Source organism: Hyla sarda, chromosome 4, assembly GCF_029499605.1.
Source record: "Hyla sarda isolate aHylSar1 chromosome 4, aHylSar1.hap1, whole genome shotgun sequence".
Taxonomy (NCBI): domain Eukaryota; kingdom Metazoa; phylum Chordata; class Amphibia; order Anura; family Hylidae; genus Hyla; species Hyla sarda.
The window spans coordinates 300407171-300434379 of NC_079192.1; positions in this window are offsets into that span (position 1 = coordinate 300407171).

A 27209-nucleotide genomic window follows, 5' to 3' on the forward strand; every position below is an offset into this window, starting at 1 on the left:
GAGGACAGGATATGAGGACAGGGATGGACGTCGACATATGAGGTTGGGATATGAGGACGGGATATGAGGACGGGATATGAGGACGGGATATGAGGTCGGGATATGAGGTCGGCATATGGGGATGGGATATGGGGATGGGATATGACAACAATATATGGGAATGGGATATGAAGTCAAAAGCTTCCTCCTTTGTTGATTTTCCTCCCCAACAAGGATGAGGAAGGAAAAAATGGTCAACGCCAGTTACTCAGCTAGGGCAAAAATAAAATCGGCCTGATTCTTAAATTCAAAATGGGCTTGGTCCTTAAGGGGTTAAAGTCCAATACAAGTCTTAGGGAAATATATGTTCCAGCATAACTTCCGTACGACTGGAGATATTTTGTTAATACTTTGTCACATGTTACTTATATGTCTAATAAAAATATATGATAGTTAAATTAACCCCAACCTACCCCCATATGTAAAGGATGGGGTTTTTGTTTCAAGTCCCATGCAAGTATATAGGACTCTTGCTGCCTTACTCCACAAGCTCCGCTCTGCAACTCCTGGTGAGTGCGTTAGTCCAGCTGGCAAGCCACCCACTCCCTTAATTCCATGCCTCATGTCGCAAAGACACGGCCACCCTTTAAGCCACACGCCTTTTTATTTTCAGCTTACAATATCTTCATCTCAACTCAGCCCCACCGGAGTACGGGATATGAGAACAGGTTATGGGGATGGGATATGGGGTCGGGATATGAGGATGGGATATGAGATCAGGATATTTGGACGGGAAAGGGGGACGGGATTTGAGGTCGGATATGAGGACGTAAAATGGGGACGGGATATGAGGTTGAGATATCAGGACAAAATATGAGGACAGGATATGAGGTGGGAATATGAGGAGGGATTTGGGGGTCGGATATGATGAGGGGATATGAGAACAAGTACTTTCTCCTTTGTTTATTCTCCCCCCCCCCCCCTCCCCCCAAGGATTAGGTAGGAAAAACTAGTCAGCGCCGGGTACTCAGCTAGTTTCTTGATAAAGTGCAAAACATAATTAATACCACGTTCAATCTCTTCAATCCCAACACTTGTGCTGCAAGGCTGCCCAAACAGTCTGAAGCCACAGGACAGCCATTGGTGCTGGGACACCACACTTTCATTACCAATGCTGCATGGAACCCAGCTTTTTCTGCATTTCTCAGTCAGACAGGAAGTTCAGTAGTTCCCGCGTTTTCATGACTTGTGACACCCCCCCCCCTCCCCCCATTGAGCCTGTTATCGGGGAGGGGGGGGGGGGTGCGTGATGTCATGATTACCCACAAAACCCGTACTGCATAGAGTTCAGCAGCCAGTCTTGTGCACGGCCTCGGCCCATCCCATCTCATAAATATTCAATTTCTCCGCCCTCTGTTCGGCAGTGATTGGCTGAGCAGCATTGCCTACGTGCCAGCTGCTTGAGCCAATCACAGCAGCCCCAGCGAGCAAGCACACTTCATTTCTTCCCCCTTCGTGCTAATGTTGTTACACTAAGAGCGGAGGAGAGGGGGGAGTGATTCTGTAAGTTTAGAGCTGTTTATACTGAGTGCAGAGCAGGGGGATGGGAGAGTGATTGTGTGAGGGTAGAGCAGGGGGATGGGAGAGTGATTGTGTGAGGGTAGAGCAGGGGGAGGGGAGAGTGATTGTGTGAGGGTAGAGCAGGGGGAGGGGAGAGTGATTGTGTGAGTGCAGAGCAGGGGGATGGGAGAGTGATTGTGTGAGTGTAGAGCAGGGGGATGGGAGAGTGATTGTGTGAGTGTAGAGCAGGGGGATGGGAGAGTGATTGTGTGAGGGTAGAGCAGGGGGAGGGGAGAGTGATTGTGTGAGTGTAGAGCAGGGGGAGGGGAGAGTGATTGTGTGAGTGTAGAGCAGGGGGAGGGGAGAGTGATTGTGTGAGTGTAGAGCAGGGGGAGGGGAGAGTGATTGTGTGAGTGTAGAGAAGGGGGAGGGGAGAGTGATTGTGTGAGTGTAGAGCAGGGGGAGGGGAGAGTGATTGTGTGAGTGTAGAGCAGGGGGATGGGAGAGTGATTGTGTGAGTGTAGAGCAGGGGGATGGGAGAGTGATTGTGTGAGTGTAGAGCAGGGGGAGGGGAGAGTGATTGTGTGAGTGTAGAGCAGGGGGATGGGAGAGTGATTGTGTGAGTGTAGAGAAGGTGGAGGGGAGAGTGATTGTGTGAGTGTAGAGCAGGGGGATGGGAGAGTGATTGTGTGAGTGTAGAGCAGGGGGACGGGAGAGTGATTGTGTGAGTGTAGAGCAGGGGGACGGGTGATTTTGCGAGTGTAAAACTGCAGCAGCTTTAGCTCCTGGGATACTCTCTCTGAGCTTGCACAGCTATTGTTTTCTCGTGGCCACTCGGGGGCTATGACTGGAGCTCAGTGTTATGTGGGTGTGAACTAGCAGAGGGGGTGGGATGCAGAATAACTGCTTGTGTATACTATGGGAGTGACTAATGTAAAATAGGGGCGGTAACGAGATCAGGAAGCCGAGAGCAGGAAATGAGAGCAGTGTATGCAGGGATATGTAGTCTGAGACCACAGGCATGGCTCCCATACCCAGGAATCTATGAGCTGAATAGGAGGCGAAAGGTGGGTCGAAAAAATTCACAAACGTAGCAGAGAGGTGGTAGGTGAATATACTATGGAGTGGCTATGTATTTTGTTTTACTTTGCTGCATGGGATATCTCCTTTAGTGTACTTCACACGTACAGGATCTACTGCATATTTTCTGCAGCTGCTTTTGCTACTCATTGAAGTTAATGGGTAGCAAAATCAACTGCACAAAATATGCAGCAGATTCGGTACGTGTGAACATACCCTTATGGTCTATTCCAGTGTTTTCCAACCAGGGTGCCTCCAGCTGTTGCAAAACTACAACTCCCAGCATCCCCGGACATCCGGAGGATGTCCGGGGATGCTGGGAGTTGTAGTTTTGCAACAGTTGGAGGCATCCTGGTTGGAAAACAGTAGTCTATTCAGACGTACAGTATTCTGTGCAGATTTCAAAGTAAATTGAATGAGTGGACACAGCTTGAAATCCTGCGCATCAAATCTCCACAGAATACTGTACGTGAATAGACCATAAAGGAGCATATGAAGATACAATAAACCCTGTGTATCTGTGTCTGATTCCCACTCACACAGTTTATACCTTATAGTGATCTGGATTAGCAGTTCACCATGTAATTAGCGTATTCTAATTGGTTGTTATGTATGGCTATCTGTGTAGGCTGCATTGGGTACAATTGGATGTTTAAGAATGTGAGAAGATGGGTAGAGATTGCCGCAAAGAATTGTAATATTGGAACTGAGAATGGTGTTTTACATTTTTCTAGATATGGATAAGAAATATCAAGAGATCCTGAACTTCCTCTCTGTGGGAGAAATACCATCAAGTTACAACAAGTCAGAGAAATGCAATTTTAAACGATTTTGCACAAAATTCACACTAAAGGGTGAGTATCTGTAATGTAGTCCATTCTGGTGTTGGGAAATGGCTTCATAATGTATTTTAACCCCTTCCCGCAGAATCCCGTCTATAGACGGCGAATTGCGCAGGTCCTTTACGCATTCCGCCGTTTATAGACGGCATTCAGTTAACCCAGCGATGCGCGGCATCGCATGGGTTAACTGGCAGAAGTCCTGCTGTTACCAGCGGGGGACAACTTCTGCTAGCCCCACCAGGACCATCTGTGGATGGTCCTGGTCAGCGATCACTGTGATTGGTCCCTGTGCAGTGGTCTCCAATCTGTGCTCTTCCAGATGTTGCAAAACTAGAACTCTCAGCATGCCCAGACAGTTCAGGCATGCTGGGAGTTGTAGTTCTGTAACATCTGGCCTTGCAGATGTTGCTGAACTACAACTCCCAGCATGCCTGGGCAGTCTGGGCATGCTTGGAGTTGAAGTTTTGCAACATCTGGAGGGCCACAGTTTGGAGACCACTACACAGTGGTCCCCAATCGGTTCTCCTCCAGTTGTTGCAAAACTACAACTCCCAGCATGCCCTTCGGGTGTCTGGGCATGCTGGAAGTTGTAGTTTTGCAACAACTGGAGGCACACTGTCTGGGAAACATTGTCTGTTTTCTAACTCACTGTTTCCCAACCCTTGTGCCTCCAGCTGTTGCAAAACTATAACTCCCAGCATGCACTGACAGACAATGCATGCTGGGAGTTTTAGTTTTGCAACAGCTGGAGGCAGACGGGTTGGGAAACACTGAGTTATGTAACAAACTCTGTGTTTTACAAACAGAGCGCCTCCAGCTGTTGCATAACTACAACCTCCAGCATGCACGGACAGCCAAAGGGCATGCTGAAAGTTATAGTAGTGTGCCCCCAGCTGTTGCATAACTACAAGTCCCAGCATGCACTTCTGTCACTGCATGCTGAGAATCGTAGTTTTGCAACAGCTGGAGGCCCCCCCCCCCCCCCCATGTGAATGTACAGGGTACAATCACTTGGTCGGGTTTACAACAAGTCTCTGCCTGCAAGTTTGAGATGCAGCTAATTTTCCGCTGCAGCTCAAACTCCCAGCGGGAAACTCTCTGTGAACCCTATATGTGAATGTACCCTAAAAACACTACACTACCACATAATAAAGAGTAAAACACTACACATACACATACCCCTACACAGTTACCTCACCCCCCCCCCCCAATAAAAATGATAAACATCTGGTACAGCAGTGTTTCCAAAACGGAGCCTCCAGCTGTTGCAAAACAACAACTCCCATTATTGCCAGACAGCCACTGACTGTCCAGGCATGCTGGGAGTTTTGCAACAATTGTAGGCACCCTGTTTGGAAATCACTGGCATAGAATACCCCTATGCCCACCCTATGCAATCCCTAATTTTGGCCTCAAATGCGCATGGCGCTCTCTCACTTCGGAGCCCTGTCTTATTTCAAGGCAACAGTTTAGGGCCACATATGGGGTATTTCCGTACTCGGGAGAAATTGCGCTACAAATTTTGGGGGCTTTTTTTCCTTTTACCCCTTATGAAAGGGTAAATTTGGGGTCTACCCCAGCATGTTATTGTAAAATTTCATTTTCATAAAAGGTAAAAGGAAAAAAAGACCCCCAAAATTTGTAATGCAATTTCTCCTGAGTACGGAAATGCCCCATATGTGGACGTAAAATGCTCTGCGGGCGCACAACAATGCTCAGGAGTGAGGGCGCCATGTACATTTGAGGTGATTTGCACAGGGGTAGCTGATCGTTACAGTGGTTCTGACATAAACGCAAAAAGAAAAACGCCCATGTGTGACCTCGTTTTGGAAACTACACCACCCCTCATGGTACATAACAAGGGGTATAGTGAGCCTTAACACCCCACAGGTGTTTGACGAATTTTCGTTGATTATTAAAAATTTTTATTTTTTCACTAAAATGCTGGTGTTATGCCTAATTTTTCATTTTCACAAGGGGTAATAGGAAAAAAGCCCCCCTATTTCTTCTGAGTATATAAATCCCCCATATGTGGATGTAAAGTGCTCTGCGGGCAAATTACAATGCTCAGAAGAGAAGGAGCGCCATTGGGGTTTTGGAGAGAGAATGTGTCTGGGATTGAAGGCCACGTGTGTTTACAAAGCCCCCATGGTGCCAGAACGGTGGACCCCCCCCCCACATGTGACCCCATTTTGGAAACTACACCCCTCACGTAATGTAATAAGGGGTACAGTGAGCATTTACACTCCACAGGTGTGTGACAGGTTTTTGGAACAGTCAACAAACACCTGTGGGGTGTTAAGGCTCACTGTACCCCTTGTTATATGCCTTGAGGGGTGTAGTTTTTAAAATAGTATGCCATGTGTTTTTTTTTTGCTGTTCTGGCACCATAGGGGCTTCCTAAATGCGACATGCCCCCCAAAAAACATTTCCGCAAAATTTGCTTCCAAAAAGCCAAATGTGACTCCTTCTCTTCTGAGCATTGTAGTTTGCTCACATAGCACTTTACGTCCACACATGGGGTATTTCCATACTCAGAAGAAATGGGGTTGTACATTTTGGGGGGCATTTTCTCCTATTAACTCTTGTAAAAATGGTAAATTTGGGGAAAAAACTTCATTTTAGTGAAAGAAAAAAAAAAATTCATTTACACTTCTGACTTTACCGAAAAGTCGTCAAACCCCTGTGGGGTGTTAAGGCTCACTGGACCCCTTGTTCCTTGAGGGGGTGTAGTTTCCAAAATAGTATGCCATGTGGTTTTTCTTTTTGCTGTTCTGGAACCATAGGGGCTTCCTAAATGCATCATGCCCCCCAGAAACCATTTCAGCAAAATTCACTCTCCAAAATCCTATTGTCGCTCCTTTCCTTCTGAGCCCTCTAGTGCACCCACAGAGCACTATACATCTACATATGAAGTATTTCCTTACTCAAGAGAAATTGGGTTACACATTTTGGGGGGCATTTTACCCTTTTACCCCTTCTGAATGTCATTTTGAATACTTTGAGGGGTGCAGTTTTTATAATGGGGTAATTTATGGGATATTTCTAATATGAAGACCCCTCAAATCCACTTCGAAACTGAACTGGTCCCTGAAAAATTCCGATTTTGAAAATGTTGTGAAAAATTGGAAAATTGCTGCTGAACTTTGAAGCCCTCTGGTGTCTTCCAAAAGTAAAAACTTGTCAATTTTATGATGGAAACATAAAGTAGACATATCTGATTGGTTGCTATGGGCAACTGGGCAACTTTTCCTCTGCACAGGTTTTGATAAATCTCCCCCATTGTTTATGGAAATCAATATATAAATTATTTGGTATGTCTATTTTCCTCACAAGCAAAAAGCTTCAATGTTAGAAAGATGCTAAATTTTCTAATCTTTCATGAAATTTTGGGATTTTTCACCAAGAAATGATGCAAGAATTTACCACTATGATAAAGTAGAATATGTCACGAAAAAACAATCTCGGAATCAAATTCATAAGTAAAAGCATCCCAGAGTTATTAATACTTAAAGTGACAGTGGTCAGATGTGCAAAAAATGCTCTGATCCTTAAGGCCAAAATGACCTTGGTCCTTAAGGGGTTAAATGAAAATTCCCTTTCATTACAGATGGAGAAATCTTTGTCGGCAAGAGACAACTCGTCAAATCGAAAAAAGAAGCCTGGAACCATTTCATAGAAGTCCATAAATTGCCAATTGGAGGTCACTCCGGCATTAACAAAACTTGTTCCACTCTTTCCAAAAGGTGGTATTGGCAGGGAATGAACATTGACATCAGAAAATGGGTAAACACTTTATTATTGTACTGTTTTGCTGTCGTTATTAAAGATGTACAAGTGTTAACATTTGAATTTCTACAGATCCAGGAATGTGAGGAATGCCAAAAAGTTGAAAAGCCTCTGAAAGCTCCACAGCCACCACAGTGTATCAAGGTAAATATCACATGTAATGATGTTGTGCACATCGCTCATTGGCTTTATTTTTCGGTAATCTTCTGCAGCAAACAGGTATCACAGCAAAATAAATGTCTATTCACATCTAGAGTATCCGGCGCGTATACACGTAGAGTATCCGGCGCGTATACACGTAGAGTATCCGGCGCGTATACACGTAGAGTATCCGGCGCGTATACACGTAGAGTATCCGGCGCGTATACACGTAGAGTATCCGGCGCGTATACACGTAGAGTATCCGGCGCGTATACACGTAGAGTATCCGGCGCGTATACACGTAGAGTATCCGGCGCGTATACACGTAGAGTATCCGGCGCGTATACACGTAGAGTATCCGGCGCGTATACACGTAGAGTATCCGGCGCGTATACACGTAGAGTATCCGGCGCGTATACACGTAGAGTATCCGGCGCGTATACACGTAGAGTATCCGGCGCGTATACACGTAGAGTATCCGGCGCGTATACACGTAGAGTATCCGGCGCGTATACACGTAGAGTATCCGGCGCGTATACACGTAGAGTATCCGGCGCGTATACACGTAGAGTATCCGGCGCGTATACACGTAGAGTATCCGGCGCGTATACACGTAGAGTATCAGGCGCGTATACACGTAGAGTCCCCAGCTACGTATCCGAACCTCTGGTATGGAGCTCTGCAAGCGAAATATCCACTTACAGATTATGGTGATACTTAACCAATTTTCACCTTAAAGGGGTAGTCCAGTGGTGAAAAACTTATCCCCTATCCTAAGGATAGGGGATAAGTTTGAGATCGCGGAGGGTCCGACCGCTGGGGCCCCCTGCGATGTCTCTGTACGGGGGCCAGTCTCTCCGGCCAGATAGCGGGTGTCGACCTCCGCACGAAGCGGCAGCCGACACGCCCCCTCAATACATCTCTATGGCAGAGCCGGAGATTGCCGAAGGCAGCGCTTCGGCTCTGCCGTAGAGTTGTATTGAGGGGGCGTGTCGGCCGCCGCTTCGTGCGGAGGTCGACACGCCCCCTTCCCGCGGGCTGTCGGGGCTCCGTACAGGAGATCGCAGGGGGCCCCAGCGGTCGGACCCCCCGCGATCTCAAACTTATCCCCTATCCTTAGGATAGGGGATAAGTTGTTCACCACTGGGTTCACCACTGGAATACTCCTTTAAGGACTCAACCCTTTTTTGCAATTGTCACTTTATGCATTAATAACTCTGGGATGATTTTACCATTCATTCTTATTCAGAGATTGTTTTTTTGTGACATATTCTACTTTAAAGGGGTACTCCCGTGGAAAGCTTTTTTTTTTTTTTTTTTTTTAGATAAACTGGTGCCAGAAAGTTAAACAGATTTGTAAATTACTTCTATTAAAACTTAATCCTTCCAGTACTTTTTAGGGGCTATATACTACAGAGGAAGTGTTTCTCTTTTTCTAGTGGTAAATTTTTGTCATTACTTGCATCCTTTCTTGGTGAAAAATCACAAAATTTTATGAAAATATTCAAAATGACATTCAGAAAGTGTGTTAACCCTTTAGGTGCTTCACAAGAATAGTAGAAAAATCAAAATCTGCATTTTTGTTTACAGTAGCATGTTCTTGTAGCCTAATTTTTTTCAATTTTTAAAAGTGGTATAAGGAGAAAAAGCCCCCCAAAATTTGTAGCCCAATTTCTCACGAGTATGGTAATACCTCATATGTTGATATAAAGTGCTCTGCGTGTTCACAACATGGCTCAAGAGGGAAAGAGAAACTGTAGGAGTTTTTAAAACAAATTTTGCTGTCATGGTTTTTGGGGGCCATGTTGCATTTAGGAAGCCCCAAGGGTTCCAGAATAGCAAAATAACCCCCACATGGCATACTATTTATACTCTTTGGGAAACTACACCCCTCAAGAAACCTAACAAGGGGTATAATGAGCCTTAACACCTCACAGGTGTTTGACGACTTTGCGTTGAAGTTGGACTTGATAATGGAAAATTTTATTTTTAACACAAAAATTATGGTGTTACCCCAAATTTTCTTTTTCATAAGGGGTCATAGAAGAAAATGGACCCCAAAATTTGAAGCCCAATTTCTCCTGATGAAAAAAACCATGCGCGAGCACATGCGCATTTGAAGCCTAAATTAGGGATTTGCATAGGGGCGGACACAGATGCAAGAATTACACTTGCCTCCGATACCAAAATTAGCCTACGGCAGTGTTTCCCAAACAGGGTGCCTCCAGCTGTTGCAAAACTCCCAGCATGCTTGGACAGTCAATGGCTGTCCGGTAACACTGGGAGTTGTTGTTTTGCAACAGCTGGATGCTCAGTTTTAGAAACCATGCTGTACCAGACGATTCTCATGGTATATGTATATGTAGTGTTTTACTTTTTATTTTGTGTAGATGTAATGTAGTTTAGTGTATTTAGGGTACATTCACTCAGGCGGGGGTTCACACCCAGTTTTCCGCTGGGAGTTTGAGCTGCAGCAGAAAATTTGCTGCATCTCAAACTTGCAGAGAGAAACTCACTATAAACCACTGTCCATTTGAATGTACCCTGTACTTTACATTTGGGGGGGGGGGAGGGGGGCACACATCCAGCTGTTTCAAAACTACAACTCCCAGCATGCCCTTTGGCTGTCCGGGCATTATGGGAGCTGTAGTTATGCAACAACTGGAGGCACGCTGGAAGCAAAACACAGAGTTTGTTTCTTAACTCAGTGTTTCCCAACCTGTGTGCCTCCAGCTATTGCAAAACTACAACTCCTAGCATGCATGGTCTGTCAGTGCATGCTGGGAGTTATAGTTTTGCAACAGCTGTAGGCACACGGGTTGGGAAACACTGAGTTTGGAAACAGACAATGTTTCCCAAACCAGTGTGCCTCCAGTTGTTGCAAAACTAGAGCTCCCAGAATGCCCAGACAGCCAAAGGGCATGTTAAGAGTTGTAGTTATGCAACAACTGGAGGAGAACAGTTTGGAGGCCACTGTGTAGAGCACAATTTGGACACTACTATACAGTGGTGCCCAAACTGTAGCCCTCCAGATGTTGCAAAACTACAACTCCAAGCATGCTAAGACTGCCTGGGCATGCTGGGAGTCGTAGTTCGGCAACATCTGAAGGGCCAGATGTTACAGAACTACAATTCCTAGCATGCTTGGGCAGTCTGGGCATGCTTGGAGTTGTAGTTTTGCAACATCTGGAGGGCTACAGCTTGGGCACCACTGTATAGTGGTCTCCAAACTGTGGCCCTCTGGATGTTGCAAAACTACAACTCCCAGCATGCCCAGACAGCCTTTGGCTGTCTGGGCATGCTGGGAGTTGTAGCTTGGCAACTCCTAGCAGGCAGCAGTGAAGATCGCTTACCACTGATCTAAACTGCTGCCTCCAACGCTGTCTCCGCCGCCGCCTCTTTACTGCCGCCGATCCCGCCGCGATCACCGGTCCCTCGCCATCCTGACTGAAGATGAGCGAAGTTACAGTAATTCAATTCGTCACAAACTTCTCGGCTTGGCAGTTGCTGACTTTAGCCTGCATAAATTAGTAGACTAATTTAGTGGAGACTCTCTCCTAGGACTGTATCCACCTTTTCCAGCCCACCGGAACACCTGAAAGCTGAACTAATTTATGCAGGCTAAAGTCAGCAAATGCTGAGCCGCGAGGTTCGTGACGAATCGAATCACTGTAACTTCGCTCATCTCTAATCCTGACGTGCTCCGGCACCCGCTGCCATCTTCCTCCGCTCTGCCCGGACATCAAGGGTCGGGCAGAGTGGGGGAAATTAACTTTAATCCCCCCGGCCCCCAACTGTCATTGGTCGGTCAGTCCTAACTGACCAATGGCAGGGGATAGGAGGAGGTGGCACCCCTGCCACCTCGCTCCTATCCTTTAGGATGATCGGGGCTGCTCTGACAGCTCCGATCATTCATACTTTTCGGGCGATCGGATCACCTGAGACCCGATCAGCCCGGAATGGCCGCAAATCGCCTATCTGAATTGATCGGCGATTTGCGGCGATCGTCAACATGGGGGGTCTCAGGACCCCCCCAGACATTTGCACGGGATGCCTGCTGAATGATTTCAGCAGGCATCCTGGTCCGTCCCCCGCCCGGCGAGCAGCGGGGACCAGAGAAATGCAGGGCGCCCTCAGTCCTTAAGGACTTGGAACGGGGGCGTACGGGTACGCCCTGCGTCCTTATGGTGTTAAATGGCTAGCAACATAATCTGCTAGCGGACTTTCCACTGCAGAGATTCTGCTTGCTGAGCTCCATAGCGGATATACAGCTGTGGACAGCTAGGTTACGTCTGAAAGTAGCCTTAAACTACTGTGTGTGTGTGTGTGTGTGTGTGTGTGTGTGCGCATGTACGAATATATACACACTTTTTTTTTTTATTTATTTGTCTTTTCAGTTCTTTGATTTTCATAGATAAAACTAATAAGATCTATTTGTTTCATCTCGTAAGGTGTCTGCTGTGTGGGAACTTGTTGGTATCGATCTGGCCGGCCCCTACCCAATAACGAAAGATGGCTATCAATACATCTTTACTGCCACCGATTATTTCTCCAAATGGGTTGAGGCTTTTCCGTTGAAGAGTAAATCTGCTGTGGAGGTGTCGGAGCAGATCTGCAACCTGATCTACCAACATGGGTGCCCCAAAAGAATTCTTTCAGACCAGGGGAGCGAATTCGTCAGTCAAGTAAGTGTAGTTGCCACTTAATGCCTTTTTTGTATTAAAGGAAATCTGCAGCGAAAATAATGTATCCCTCCACAGAATAGGGGAAAAGTGTCTGAATGCGGGGGATCCGAACGCTGGGAGCCCCCCTGCGATCTCCTGCACAAGGCCCCGGCATTGCCGCGGCACTCCCGTGCAGGAGGCATGTCGGCCGCAGCATGACGTTGTGGCCGACACGCCACCTACATGTATCTCTATGGGAGAGGATGCAGCTTTCGTGCCTTCCCACCTCTCCCATAGAGCTGTATGGAGGGGGTGTTTCCATCGGGCTCAATGAGCTCGACGCTATGCGGAGATCGCGGGGGGGTCCCAGCGGTCGTACCCCCCGCGATAAGACACTTATCCCCATCCTGCTTTTTTCGCTGCAGATGTCCTTTAACACATTTTTGTAATCATTTGTTTGTATATGTGTATATATATATATATATATATATATATATATATATATATATATATATATATATATATAATTAGGCAGAAGGTAAACTTACACATTGTGAAACACAGCTTCTTTTTTCAACATGTTTTAGGTGTTAAAGATTACCTTTTTACCATTGTTATGCTCCTTTTTTTCTTATTTGGATTTATCTGGGGACCATGGGCTTGATCCTGGTAACAATTGAGTGCACTCTTCTTCTGTAATTTACTGAATGGTATCACTTTTTTTTTTTTTTTTTATAGCTTAACGAGCACATCTGTAATATACTGGGAATAGAAAGAAGTGTTATAGCAGCCGATCATCCACAGACAAACGGTCTCGATGAAGAAACAAATCAGAACATCAAGTGGCAAGTTTCTTTGTTAAAATTTTTGAGGGGGCTTTTAATACAACTTTGATTATGAATTTTAATTTTCTAGAATTTTCTTTTTGGATTATATTTATGTCTATTACTGTATGGTCTGAGATCAAAATCTTATATTATAAATTCTAGTGTTAGTAAAAACAATTTTTTTGGGGGGGTGGTATTCAATTTCCAGGGCTCTCACGAAACTGGTGAATGAACAACAGAACAACTGGGACATCTATTTGAAACAGACGCTTTTCTCCTTAAGATCGAAGGTCCAAAGGACAACCAACTTTTCACCATTTCTTCTTATGTATGGGAGGGAGGCAGTTTTCCCTTCCGAAGTTCCTGTGGAGCTGCCAGTGAGTTTTTCTGTCTTATCTATCATGAAGTATTTGACTATATAAAATCATATAATTGTTTAATATGCACACATCTCACTGGGTTACTTTATTGAACATTAGGGTAACAAATATCTGTCAAATGTCCCAGTATGTTGCTTATTTTCTTTCAGTGCTCACATGTAACCAAATATATTTTTAAGTTTCCCTTAGCATTGCAACTTTGAAAATATATTATTTTCCTTAGTTGATTGTGCTAGAAAGTCACTTTTTATTATAGTCCAAGAATTTTTATTGGATATTGTTTGTAATAACTAATAAAGTTTATTTTTCATTCTTTTCAGTTTTCGATCATCCTTCCTGAGAAGGAAACCTATGAAAGCTTTGTGGAGGAGAAAAAAGCTTCAGCCGAGTTGATACACAAAGCAATGGTGGAAAACATTGAGAAGGCCCAAAAGAGACAAGAGGATGTGAATGCTGAAGAAAAAAGTAAAGAAGAATGTGACAGCATTGAAGATTAGGTCGGACAACTAAGCCTTTAACCCATTAAGGACCAAGGGCGTACCTGTGTCCGCTCCCATTCTATAATGCTGGGCCACGGCGTGGCCCTGCGTCATAGTGGGTCGGGCTTGGCCTCTAACAATGGCCAGGACCCATGGCTAATAGTGCACGGCACTGATCACGCTGCCGCATGCTAGAAACCCTTTAGACGCGGCGATCAAAGTTGACCGCCGCGTCTAAAGTGAAACTAAACTGCCCCATGGTAGCTCAGCCTGCTGTTCGGGATTGCCGCTGTGAAATCACAGCATACCAAACAGCTGTGGGACAGCAAGAGGGTCCTCTTACCTGACTCCTGGTGTCGGATCGCCGAATGACTGCTCAGTGCCTGAGATCCAGGCATGAGCAGTCAAGCGGCAGAATCATCGATCAATGGATTCCTATGAGAAACCATTGATCAATGTAAAAAAAAAAAGTTAATAAAGATCATTTAACCCCCTTCCCTAATAAAAGTTTGAATAACCCCCCTTTTCCCATAAAAAAGTGTAAATAAAAATAAACATATGTGGTATTATATATTTATACAAATCTATCATTAATTAAGCCACACAATCAATGGCGTACACGCAAAAATATTCCTAAGTACAAAATAGTGTATTCTTGGTCACTTTTTATATCATGAAAAAATGAATAAAAAGCGATCAATACAAAAATGGTACCGGTAAAAACTTCAGATCACGGTGCAAAAAATGAGCCCTCATACTGTATGCGGAAAAATAAAAAAGTTATAGGGGTCAGAAAATGACAATTCTAAACGTATACATTTTCCTGCATGTAGTTATGATTTTTTCCAGAAGTCCGACAAAATCAAACCTATATAAGCAGGGTATCATTTTAATCATATGGACCTACAGAATAAAAAATTTACAAATGTACTATGTAGAAACTGAAGCCCCCAAAAGATACAAAATAGTTTTTTCTTCAATTTTGTCGCACAATGATTTTTATTTTCCGTTTCATCGTAGATTTTTGGGTAAAATTACCTGATGTTATTACAAAGTAGAATTGGTGGCGCAAGAGATAAGCCATCATATGGATTTTTAGGTGCAAAATTTAAAGAGTTATGATTTTTTTTAAAGGTAAAGAGGAAAAAATGCAAAAGCGAAAATGGAAAAACCCCTGGTCCTTAAGGGAGACCATCAAGCTTCCAGCTTCAAGGAGCTATTGTGTAGACAATGGAGTAGATTTATCAAAACATGTGTAGAGTAAGAGTGGTGAAGTTGCCCATAGCAACCAATCAGATCACTTAGTACAAGGGCCTCCGAAAAATTAAACAACCAATCTGATTGGTCGCTATGGGCTGCAAGGTAGCCATCATGCTACATGTTTTGTCCTGTTTTTTCTCTTACTCTTTTTCCTTTGCCCTTTCATCTACTCTTCACTCTCCCCTAGCCACTCTCTCCTATTCCCTTATTCCACCTCTAGTCAGGATTTTGCTGCAACAGCATTGCTTTCATTCCTGCCATAACTTCCTGTATTTCCTGGCCAGCCGTCTTCTATTTGCCTGTGTAAGGCACTTGTTTTCATACTTGCTTTGTTTATATTCTGTATTTTACTTAAAAAAATTAAAATAATAACTGGATGTGTCCTATGAGTTTTTTTTTTTTTACAGGATACTATGTGTGTGGTATGTGTGAATGGGGATAGGAAGGGGTGGGAATGGAGACATGGCATGTGACTGGGGATATGAAGGGGTGTGAATGGAGACATGGCGTGTAAATGGAGACATGGCGTGTGACTGGGGATATGAAGGGGTGTGAATGGAGACATGGCGTGTGAATGGAGACATGGCGTGTGGATATGAAGGGGTGTGAATGGAGACATGGCGTGTGAATGGAGACATGGCGTGTGACTGGGGATATGAAGGGGTGTGAATGGAGACATGGTGAGTGACTGGGGATATTAAGGGATGTGAATGGAGACATGACGTGTGAATGGAGACATGGCGTGTGACTGGGGATATGAAGGGGTGTGAATGGAGACATGGCGTGTGACTGGGGATATGAAGGGGTGTGAATGGAGACATGGCGTGTGACTGGGGATAGGAAGGAGTGTGAATGTAGACATGGTGTGTGACTGGGGATATGAAGGGGTGTGAATGGAGACATGGCGTTTGACTGGGGATATGAAGGGGTGTGAATGGAGACATGACGTGTGAATGGAGACATGGCGTGTGACTGGGGATATGAAGGGGTGTGAATGGAGACATGGCGTGTGACTGGGGATATGAAGGGGTGTGAATGGAGACATGGCGTGTGAATGGAGACATGGCATGTGACTGGGGATATGAAGGGGTGTGAATGGAGACATGGTGTGTGACTGGGGATATGAAGGGATGTGAATGGAGACATGACGTGTGAATGGAGACATGGCGTGTGACTGGGGATATGAAGGGGTGTGAATGGAGACATGGTGTCTGGTGGTATTAACCCTGTTATTGGTTATTAACCACGATTAGTCATGATGCCAGGATGTGGTTGTTTTCTGAATAAGGCCCTGCCGACAGGCAATAAAGGAATGTCCACAGCAGGAATTGTGCGATAACTGGAACTTTTACTTAAACTTCTTATGGAACAGTCTTTACAGTTATGCAGTTTCTCTAAAGGCAACCCGGGATACAGGATATCTCACAGGCTTGCTAGGACTTGTGGTATTGAGATTTATGCAGGCCACTGTGCTACTAATTGTATTCTTGAGTTGAGTAGTAGTCACTAGGAATTGTAGATAGAGCTTGATAACTCACGTTTTGAAGTGGCTTCAGGTTCTTTAGGTTTTGGCCTAGATGAGATGAATTTAGTAGGTGCAGAGATTGTGCTTGCTTTGTAGCCAGGAACTAAGAGAGTGAATTTAGAGACTACAGCCCCTTATATACTAAGGAGGCTGGACTAAAGCCCATTGGTTGCAAAGCATGTAGGTCCTGTACACAGGGAACTCTGGTTACATCACATTACAGTAGATCACATGACCCAGGAAAGTCCTATACATTTGTACAACTTTATATACAATGAACAATATGCGTAATACATTTACAATGCATTCATAGAAGGTGAGCAAGGGGTGAGCCCTGCAGAAGAGCCATATGGACTGCAGGAACTCTTCCTGAGGGGACCTAGAGATGGTGCAGGACCATGTCCTGTACCGGGATACCACATGAGCAAATCCCCATAGCAAACCTATCCTACTCTTGATAGTGCCTGAGACAGACAGAGGTGTCAGAAGAGCACTGTTGACAGAAAAGAACAACTCAACTTCAGCATCTGAAAGGATTAAGATTTTTTAATAGAAGTAATTTACTAATCTGTTTAACATTCTGGAGCCAGTTTATACGAATTTAAATGTTTTTTCTGGAATACCCCTTTAACATGGCTTAGGAGTGAGAGAACACATGTACATGTGTTGCCTAAATTGGTGATTTGCACAGGGGGGGCTGATCGTTGCAGAGGTTCGGACATTAACCCCTTCCATCTTTGGAGATTTTTCATTTTTGCACTTATGATTTTTAGAAGGTGAGGAGGAAAAAACAAAACACTTTCAATTTTCCACCTAAAAATCCATATGAAGGCTTGTTTTTTGCGCCAACAATTTTACTTTGTAATACTTTAATAACTTCACTACAAAGTCTACGGCGAAACCAGAAAAAAATTATTTGAGGGAAAATTGAAAAAAAAAAAGCCATTTTGTAATTTTTAGTGGCTTCCGTTTCTATGCAGTGCAGTTTTAGGTAAAAATTGCACTTTATTTTTATTCTGTAGGTCCATACGGTCGCAAAGATACCCAATTTATATAGGTTTGCTTTTATTTTACTACAAAAAAAATTATAACCAACATGCACCAAAATGAATTTGTTGAAAAATGTCCTCTTCTGACCCTCTAACTTTATTTTTCTGTACAAGGGGCAGTATGAGGACAAATTTTTTTTGCCGTGATATGAAGTTTTTATCAGTACCCTTTTTGTTTTTATCAGACTTTTTGATGACTTTTTAATCATTTATTTTATGGTATAAAAAGTGGCTAAAAATATGCTATTTTGGTCTTTGGAATTTTTTTATGTGTGCACCTTTGACCGTGCGGTTTAATTGCACGCGGCGATACCACATATATGTTTATTTTTATTTACACAGTTTTTTTTTTTTTTTTAAAGGGAAAAGGGGGGTGATTCAAACATTTATTAGGGAAGGGGTTAAATCACATTTATTAACACTTTATTGCAATGTTATAGCCCCCCCCCCCCAGTGGCGTAGCGTGGGTCGTCAGCACCCGTGGCAAGGCAAGTAATTTGCGCCCCCTAACCCGTGGATTTTAGCACTCGAGTCTCTTCCACTAGATTAGTTAAAGAAACCCTTACCCCCTAAGCACATGTATTATTTGTTATGAAAATACTGATGTAATTAAAGTAAAATGCATCTAAATACAAGTTTATTTTCAAACACTTTATTGAGTGCGAACATGCATTACACATTCTCCACATTTTCAGCAGTTCTATGAATACAAATCTAAAAATTTAGTAACCTAGCATGAGCCATGCTATTATATGTCGTCTCACAACCATCGTAAATGACAAAAAATATCAAGAACAAAAACTAAACATCAAAATGGAACCATATCCTGGAGATGATCCAAGGCACATGACTTTGTGTATTATAAGTAAGCGGCAAATGTCAGGGGGCATTATATGTGCATTATATGGGCACATGACAGGGGGCCCCTGTCATGTGCCCCCACATATATTGCCCCCTGACATGTGCCCCTCACATATAATGCCCCCCTGTCATGTGCCCCCACATATAATGCCCCCCTGACATGTGACCCTGACTTATAATGTCCCCTGTCCTGTGCCCCTCACATATAATGCCCCATGTCCTGTGCCCCTCACATATAATGCCCCCTGAGGGGGCAGGACAGGGGGCATTATATGTGAAGGGCACATGTCAAGGGGGGGGCATTATATGTGAGGGGCACAGGACATGGGGTCCTGTCATGTGCCCCCACATATAATGCCCCCCTGACATGTGCCCCTTACTCATCATTTGCCCCTCTCACTTATAATTTGCTCTCCCCTCCCCTTTCTCACGCCCGTCACCTTTCTCCCACCCTGCGGCTGCTCCATTCCTGCAGTCAGTGAGAGCCGCGGGGACGTGATCTCCGGGCGCCGGCGTGATGATGTGATGTCATTGCACCGGCCTGCCATGATTGGCTCTCACTGACTGCAGGAATGGAGCATCCGTGGCGTGGGATAGCAAGGTGACGGGCGTGAGAAAGGGGTGGTGGAGCGGGACAGCCGACAGCTCCCGCTCCACCATGCGATAGTTCAGGAAGAGGGGCAACAATCTCGGGGGGGGGGGCAATTGCCCCGTTGACCCCCCCCCCCCCTTGAACCGCCACTGCCTCCACAGTGGGCGGCGACCCGGCAGCTCGGATCGGATTCGCACAGCCAGCACTGCAGAGAGAGTGAGTGAGCCAGGCAGGGGCAGAGAGCTGCGAGTGCGAGCGCGCCCCCCCCCCCCCAGATGTTGCGCCCGGTGCGGCGGCCCCCCCTGCACCCCCCACGCTACACCTCTGCCCCCCCCCCCACTGATTTCCTACACTGATCGCATGGCATTGATCAGTGTTATCACCGCTCGACTGCTCCTGCCTGGATCTAACACACTGAGCTGTCATTCGGTGATAGGACAGCAAGGAGGCAGGTAGGGATCCTCCCCGTGTCCTGCAAGCTGTTCGGGATGCGGCGATTTCACCGCAATTGTCCCGAACAGCACCACTTAGCTAACCGGCGTCTAAAGGCTTAATGCTGGACATCAGCCCGATCGGGGATGTCCGGCATTAGCCATGGGTCCCAGTTGTCTATAGCAACCACGACCCACCGGGTATGATGCGCGCTCACCTGCTGAGCGCGCGTCATATTTCGGGAGCCGCAGATGGACATTAATAAACGTCCATTTGCGGCAAGTGGTTAAAGCAAAAAAAAAAAAGTGACCCCCTTATTGGAAACTACACCCCTCAAGGAACGTAACAAGGGGTGCAGTGAGCATTTAAAAACCACAGGTGTATGACATTTGAATACTTTCTTTTTTCATTTTCACGGCCCACAGTTCCAAAAATCTATCAAACAACTGTGGGTGTAAATGTTCACTGCAGCCCTTGTTACATTCCTTTAGAGGTGTTGTTTCCAAAATGGGGTCACATGGCCTTCAACATCCATTACAGCCAAATTCTGTCTACAAAATCCCAATGACGCTCCTTCACTTCTGAGCCCTGCCGTGTGCCCACAGAGCACTTTATGTCCACATCTGGGGTATTTCTTTAATCGGGAGAAATTGAATTACAATGTTGGGGTGCTTTTTCTCATTTCACCCCATGTAAAAATGAAAAGTTTGGGGCTATACCAACATGTTAGCTTAACAAATGAAAATTTTCCAAAGGATAGGGGATAAGATTTTAGTTGTCTGTTCAATGGGCTCAAAAGGATGATCTGAAAAAACTTTGAGAACATGAAGGCAAAGGTGGTTTCACAAAAGGTCTTAGGTTAGAAACTGCTTTGAAAAATCTATTCAATAGAACTATGAAAACAAGTGTAAATGCAAAAGAATATATATGTCAAACTGCAGACATTTTAAGAAGGTTAAAGGGGAACTCCGGTGGAAAAAAAGGTTTCAAATCAACTGGTGCCAGAAAGTTATACAAATTTGTAAATTACTTCTATTTAAAATCTTAACCCTTCCAGTACATATCAGCTGCTGTATACTACAGAGAAATTTGTGTAGTTCTTTCTAGTCTGATCACAGTGCTCTCTGTTGACACCTCTGTCCGTGTCAGGAACTGTCCAGAGCAGGAGAGGTTTTCTATGGAGATATGCTTCTATTCTGGACAGTTCCTGACACGGACAGAGGTGTCAGCAGAGAGCAGTGTGGTCAGACTGGAAAGAACAACACAACTTCCTCTGGAGCATACAGCAGCTGATAAGTAAGTTACAAATATGTATAACTCTCTGGCACCAGTTGATTTGAAAACATTTGTTTCCCACTTGTTTTCCACCAGAGTTCCCCTTTAATGTTTAAGGTCTCCTTAAACCCTAGGTTAAAGGGGTATTCCAGGAAAAAAACGTTTTTTTTTATATCAACTGGCTCCAGAAAGTTAAACAGATTTGTAAAGTACTTCTATAATTTTTTTTTTATCCTTTTAATAATAATCAGCTGCTGAAGTTGAGTTATTCTTTTCTGTCTGGCAACAGTGCTCTCTGCTGACATCTTTGCTTGTCTCGGGAACTGCACAGAGTAGTAGAGATTTGCTATGGGGATTTGCTTCTAAACTGGGCGGTTCCCGAGACAAGTGTCATCAGAGAGCACTTAGAAAAGAACAAATCAATCTCAGCAGCTCATAAGTACTGAAAGGATTAAGATTTTTTTTTTTTATAGAAGTAATTTACAAATCCGTTTAACTTTCTGGAGCCAGTTGATTTATATATATAAAAAAGTTTTTTCCTGGATAACCCCTTTAAGTCACCCTTCCTATAATGAAAAGCTATATACAATTATCTAGTATACTGATTTCATAATCTTTGCTTGCAGTCAGGAAACTTCATTGCAAATAGGAGGTTTACCTATCTGTTTTAAATGGGCACTGTCATGAACTTTTTTTTTATATGTTGCAGTACTTATGTACTACAACATATTTCTAATACACCTCTGTGGTGTGCCACTGTGGTGAGTGGCAGGGCCACGGGTGTTGCGGTGATGAGTAGTGTTGAGCGGCATAGGCCATATTGGAATTGGCGATATTTCGCGAATATATGGACGAATATTCGTCATATATTCGCTAAATTCGCATATTCGTAATATTCGCGCTTTATTTGCGCATATGTGAAAATTCGCGTATGCGAAAATTAGCATATACGAGAATTAGCATAAACCAAAATTAGCATAAGCGAAAATTCGCATATGCAAATTTTCGCATTTGCGAACATTCGCACGCCAGTCTCACACAGTAGTATTAGAGCCTTCTTTACACCACACAAGCTGGAAGCAGAGAGGGATGATCACTGTGATGTTTACTGTGAAAAAAAAAAAAAAAAAAAAGAATATTCATAATTACGAATATATAGTGCTATATTCGCGAATATTCGCGAATTCGCAAATATGCGATATTCGCGAATAAAATTTGCATTGCGAATATTCGCAAGCAACACTAGTGATGAGTGTTATGATCAGATGTTATTAACCTTGAGGGTCGGATGGTATTAACCCCTATGTGTTTGTGACACCAGTGTGGTTTTCGGGTTCCGGAACACCACACGCCCGGATTCTCCGCTATCCCATGGGCTAGTAGTGAATAAAGAGTCCACAACCAGTTGAGGGTAAACGGAGGCTTTACTGAATAGAAGACAGGTGTAATCTTCACATCTATGGCCAGAATTCCCAGAGAGGTGACCAGTACCCAGAGGACCTCGCAGCTTGCTGGACCAATACTTGTAATTAGACATGACTTGTACTATGTGCAGGACTTGACTAACTTCAGTGACAGCAGACATAGACTTGTAGACTTACTGGAGAGTTGTAGCTTTGTGGTACTCCAGATGCTGAACGCTTGACTCTAAGGCCTCTGGTGCTTGCTGCCTAAGCAAAGACTTGGATGTTACAGCTAGGAGCACTTAACTCAAAGACAGTGAATTGTAATGGCCGCCCCTTTATATAGTGGGGGGCTGGACAAGAGCACATTAGCCAAGCTGTGGGTCATAGGTTAAATCTGGTGCTCTCTGGGAGTACATGTTGCAACAAATCATATACCGTATTTTTTGCCGTATAAGACGCACTTTTTCTTCCCCAAAACTGGGGGGAAAAAGTTGGTGCGTCTTATACGGCGAATACACCCCTATCGCGGCGGTCCCTGCGGCCATCAACGGCCGGGACTCGCGGCTAATACAGGACATCACCGATCGCGGTGATGTACTGTATTAACCCTTCAGACGCGGCGATCAAAGCTGACCGCCGCATCTGAAGGGAAAGTGACACTAACCCGGCTGTTCAGTCATAGTTACATAGTTAGTACGGTTGAAAAAAAACATATGTCCATCAAGTTCAACCAGGGAATTAAGGGGTAGGGGTGTTTGGGACTGCCGCGATTTCACTGCGGCGGTCCCGAACAGCCCGACTGAATAGCCGGGTTAGTGCTTACAGGACACCGGGAGGGACCTTACCTGCCTCCTCGGTGTCTTCTCCGTTCAGGGATCCCCTGTATGGCCGGCGCTCTCCTTCCTCGTCATCACGTCGGAGGGTGACGGAGAGCGAGGATACCCGGTCGGCAGCAGAGACGTTCCGGAGCGACAGGGACGCCGCGACAGCGATGGAGTGACATCCAGAGCAGCGGTGACGGGTCCGGAGCGGCGGGGACACGTGAGTATTACCTCCTATGCAGTGGTCTTCAATCTGCGGACCTCCAGATGTTGCAAAACTACAACTCCCAGCATGCCTGGACAGCCAAAGGCTGTCTAGGCATGCTGGGAGTTGTAGTTTTCAGACTCCTAGAAGCAGCAGTGAAGATCTTCACTGCTGCTTCTGAGGACCATATACTTACCTATAAATTGGGTGCGTCTTATACGCCGGTGCATCCTATAGGGCGAAAAAATACGGTAACTGCATAACAAAACATGTGACCGGTTTACAGGTCACTGAGGGACTCAACCGGAAAGGGCCTACAGGTAGTGCAGGAATGTGTACCTGTACTGGGACATCACACTTTAATTATTTTTTTGGGTGTTTAAAATATAGTTGCTTTTGAAATCCGGCCACTAGGGGTCTCCCTCCTAGTGGCCGGCTGCAGCCTGCTGTGACGTCACAGCTGAATTCGTTCAGCCTGCGCTCAATCCCATCCCTACCTGTCAATCAAACAGGCAGGAGCGAGCGCTGTGAAGGCGCATTGGCTCCCTGGCCTCGCACGCTGGCCCCGCCTTTCGGCATATACGCGCAGCAGTGCGCACTGAATCTCAGTGCTGCGCTGCTGTCTCAGGACTTAGGTATGTCTGATCTGCACTGCTGCTGCTGCCTCAGGACTTGGGTATGTCTGATCTGATCCATAACAAAGATAGATTGTTTTCAACACAGGGTGCCTCCAATTGTTTCACCACTACAACTCCCAGCATGCCCTGACAGCCAATAGATGTCAGGGCAAGCTGGGAGTTGTAGTGGTGAAACAGCTGGAGGAACACTGTTTAGGAAAACAATCATGGCCTGTATAGAGTTAAGGGCGGAAGTCGGCCCCCAGCAGGCATCAGTGACATCATGGCTGCTGGAAAAGTCTGCCTGGTAAGTGAGCACACTACCAGGTAGACAAAAAGCAATATCTAAGATAGTAAAAATAAATTAAAGGCAAGGAGGTGGTTAGGGATGGTGGGAGCTACTCTTTAATTTTCTGTAGTTTTTTTTGTTTTTTTCTTATGTCCCTAGCCTGCCTAATAAAACAAAAAAACTCACCCTCCTCTGCTCCTTCATGGGCTCCAGTATTAGGGCACCCCCTCTTCAATCGATCTCTGCTGGCAATCTATTGCCCAGGGCAGAAGTGTCCCACCTCGGCCAGTGATTGGTGAGCAGCACTGTCTGTTCCTCTGGCTGCAGATGCTACGATCTGCAGCTCCAGGAAAAGCAGTGTCACTGGTGCAGACCGAGCGCCTTGATACACCATGATAGGCTACAAGAGAGCAAGGAAGGTGAGTTACATTTTTTATTGTTTAAAAAGGCAGGCTGGGGACACTAGATGAAAAAATTCCACCAGCAAAAGGTGAGTTAAAGCTTATTTTTCTTTTTGCAGCCTGGGCAGAATGGAAAGCAATAAGCTGGTTTCTTGACACATTGGGGGACATGTATCATTATTTGTGTATGGTAGAAGCAGTTTACCCCTTTTGCCAACTTCTAAATTATGCGCAGATGCACGCTAAATTTATCAATCGTGCGCAATGAGTTTCGTAAATTGCGGGCAAATATAGTAATCTCCTCATACCTCCACTGAACACTGTCGTTCTATTTTGTATATGCTTCGTCTGTAGTGTATTGGAACATATTTAAATCGTAACAGTGGCCCTATTTTCTAAATTTTAAGGTCCAGTGTTTCCTTGTAAATATTTTCAACATCCCTGTTGTCCTATAGAGAAGTAACCAACTTTTTTTTAAGTAGATGTCTAATAACAACCCTAATGGATCTGGCCCTGCAGGGGATGATGCCTTTGTCATCTTTGCTCTTTGAGAAGATCAAGATCAATATCCAATATATGGGAAACATTACAGACAATCATAAAAGTATTTAAAGGGGTACTCCGGTGCTTAGACATCTTATCCCCTATCCAAAGCGGCACCCCGTTTGTAATCAATCCCCGGAGCTTATTCATCTAGCTATCCTGTAGGCTTGCATTGAGGGGCAGAGCGTGACATCACATGGGGGGGGGGCATGACGTCACACACCGCCCGCCTGTAGTCGCTGGTAATCAGTCCCGGAGCGAACACGCTCAGGGGACTGATTACAAACGGGGTGCCGCGTGCAAGATCACGGGGGTCACCAGCGGCGGGACTCCCGCGATCAGGCATCTTATCCCCTATCCTTCGGATAGGGGATAAGATGCCTAAGCACCGGAGAACCCCTTTAAACTAATAAAGAATGTCAAGAAAAGTAACACTTCAGAACATAATTCCAATTATCAATTTGAAGGACATAAGATAGAGAGAAAAGGTTGAACATTATGGATACTTATTATTACATTTTTTGAAAAATGAAATGGATGATTTAGAGCATCTTGCTGCGTGCAGTCCAAGATGGCTTTTATTTGCGTTAAAAATATGGTCATTGCGCAAGATTTCTGCGGGTAAATGAAATGTACGCAGTTAATAAATTTGTGCGTACTAAATATGTCACTCCAAGGTACACCGAAACATACATATCTGGAGGAAATGCTCCACCAGAATGTACGCAAAAAAAAGATGCAAAAAATAGCTTGCGCAAAATTTTGCGCAAAAATATAAACACAAAAAAGGGGTAAAATCTTTGATACATGTCCCCCATGGTGTATACTTTGTACATACGACTTCCACTTTGAAGGATCTTGTCAGTGCTCCGATTTGGTATCTTTTAAAATCTATTTTTTTGTTTTTTTGTTTGGTGTATATTATTTGCAGGTGACGGGAGCCTTGATGAAGTCACTTGTAAATCTATCTATCTATCTATACATGTGAGAAAGAATTTATGTTTCATAAGTATAACCCATTTGCCACGTCCATCATACAGTAAGGCAGCTAGATGATATAGGTTGTGAATTACACCAAGTGGAAAGTATCATCTATAAAACAAAACGCATATCTTAAAAATTAGAAGAATTATTTTACCGCTTAATACCTTTGATTCATAAAAATAATAATACCGTACATATGCACTGATAATAAAGGATAATGTAACATGGCTATAACTATAAACCGTATACCCTATGTCCCAGGGCTCAAGTCCTGCAGAAACGCATGGGAACTGAGTTCCTGCACTTTTTTCCGCAGCAGGAACACTGTTTTCATTAGCAGGAGTCCTGCAGGACCAGCCCTTGAGTGGAAATCTTGGGTGAATTCACACATTATTTTTTCCCAGGACTTCACCCCTGCTATGTCCATGTAAAATAGGAAGGCATATATACCATCACCTATTGGGGGGCATGCCACACAGCTGGGGTTGAACCACACAGGGGTGGGTTTGTCAGGAGATTATTCATCCCTCACATGCATCTTAAGGATCAGTTTGGTTTCCCTGGATCAGTGTTAGTGGATATGTATGGTATTATTATTTTTGTATAGCATAAAGGTATATTGTGGTATAAAAATTCTTCCCATTTTTTGGGATGTGTGTTTTTTTTTTTTTTGTCCATGGTCCTTTTTTCTTGGTGTAGTTGTCGCAGTTGTTTCATGTGAATCTGCACTCCCTCTCTTTTTGAAGGTTGTGCCTACTCCAGTTCTGTAGCATATATGAACAACAATCTTATGAACTTTAAATGTACTTTTAGGATACATTCGCAGATTTGATGCACAGGATTTGTAACTGCAGATTAGAAGCTGTGCATCAAATCCTGGGCATCAAATCTGCGTACGTGTGAACGTGCCCTTAAAGTTGTTCTGACTGACATGTTTTTCTAAGATTTACATCTCACAGGTTACATGTTAAAGGCTTATTGATCTGCCAGCTCTCTACAATTCACCGAAAGACTAAGCGACAGGATTTCACGATACATTATTGACATGTATACATACTGTTGGTATGTTTTGCAGAATATGACATACTTCATTTGTCTCTGAATAAAACCCATTATCATCATGTATACAAAAAAATGTATTCCCGATCTCCTGTGTAGTGCCCGGCTCTCCTATAAAGCAGTGCGTCACGACCCCCGTCCCCTCTATA